The following is a 1573-nucleotide window of genomic DNA, read 5'->3' as shown; positions in this document are numbered from 1 at the left end:
GTCAGCAGCAGCCTAGTGCTATAGGCATCAGTGCATCACGGCCATGATAGATGTGTAAACATCTGTACTGTATACGTCACCAAAGAAATTTAGACCTTCCATAGGTGATGTGCAATAGTACATGAATTACTGACAATAATGGTTTAAAGATAAGCTATACTGGGGTTTGAACCCACACATAGCAGACCAACATTCTTGTGGCTATATTGCTTAACCATTTGAGTTGAGACATCACAGCTCATTTAATGTTTTAAAAGCAGATATAATGGAATAGCAGAAAAATGATATGTTTTAAGTCTTTATTAATATACAGTTATCACCAACAGTCCTCTATAATATTTACACTGACCTAATGTACTAGTGTGGTGCAGTAGTTAATGCTGTTGCCTCACAGCAAGACGTTCTCTGGTTTGATTCTTGGCTGTGGTGCCTTCAACATGGAGTCTGCATGTCCTCCTTGTGTTCGTGTAGGTTCCCTTTGGGTACTCCAGTTTCATCCCACATTCCAAAGACAGGTGGCTGGAGAGTTTCTCCCTGGGCCTCCACTGAAAATGGGCTCTGTCCTAGTAGGACTTTCCCGGTCAACAAATGTTAAATAAAAAATAAAATAGTGGATAACCTCAGAATGCATCGACATGCAACTGTTAACTTTAATTACTCCATATAAATTACTATGATTAATTCAGATAACCATAGAATTCACTTGAAATACAATGCATCACATAGATGACATCCCTTTGAAAACGGATATGGTTATTAGTGGCCTGGGCACTTTCATTCACAATGAACTATCCGTTGGTCTCCATGTGTTCTCTGTCATTAAGAAATCACATTATCTGATCAGACTGATTACCAGGGAATAACTTCAAGGTCAGAAGAAGTTAGTATCCTTCTCCTCCCTTATCTGACCCATAATATAATATAATGTCACTTTCAGTATATACTTATCTAAGCACATGATACATCTCAAAAGACTGCAGCATTTCCTCACAATTAAGGCCTTGTTTTTCACAGGTTCATAATACTAGGCTAACTGCTCTTGGGGACCATTTTAAGCCTAGCCAATTACCCTATGTGAGAATCAAATCCTGCACCTTGTGTTTGTAAGGTAAATACCTTAAACATTATGCCAACCTTTCAGCAAAGTTAAAGCTGCCCTGTGTGAGGATTGAGCTCACAACTTTCAGATTATGAGACTGACATGCTACCAACTGCACTAACAAGGCTTCTTAAAAAATGGAATAGGGAAACATCTAATTTCCACTGATTCTCTGATATTATTGTGACATCCTTAATATAAGTTTGAAACAAACTTCCGACCAATACTAGTAAGCAGCAACAATCAGAACCTTGACTCCTAGAACTTGATGCACAATCTTCTTTATTTAGAACAAAGAAAACAGTAAAACAGTTGTAACATTTCACCCTTCCATGTTAGGGCATCATCAGAGTACAAACTATATTAATCAAATACTAATGCTTTAATTACTTGATTAAGTCAATCAACACTCAATAACAAAGGGTTTAGTTTTTAATTATAAACTTTTGAGTTTTTTGTTCATATAACAAATCG

The 1573-nt window shown here is 36.9% G+C and overlaps 1 non-coding gene across 1 annotated transcript; it reads right to left on the bottom strand.

Annotated features, from left to right (window-relative positions):
- Positions 1-1153: 1153 nt before the first annotated feature.
- Positions 1154-1226, bottom strand: TRNAM-CAU. Its single transcript has one exon. It is a non-coding gene; the product is annotated as a tRNA-Met (tRNA).
- Between the last annotated feature and the right edge of the window lie 347 nt (positions 1227-1573).

The sequence above is a fragment of the Protopterus annectens genome, chromosome 14.part0 (genome assembly GCF_019279795.1).
Source record: "Protopterus annectens isolate FY-2018-M chromosome 14.part0, PAN1.0, whole genome shotgun sequence".
Taxonomy (NCBI): Eukaryota; Metazoa; Chordata; order Ceratodontiformes; family Protopteridae; genus Protopterus; species Protopterus annectens.
This window is presented reverse-complemented; position numbering and strand designations above follow the sequence as displayed.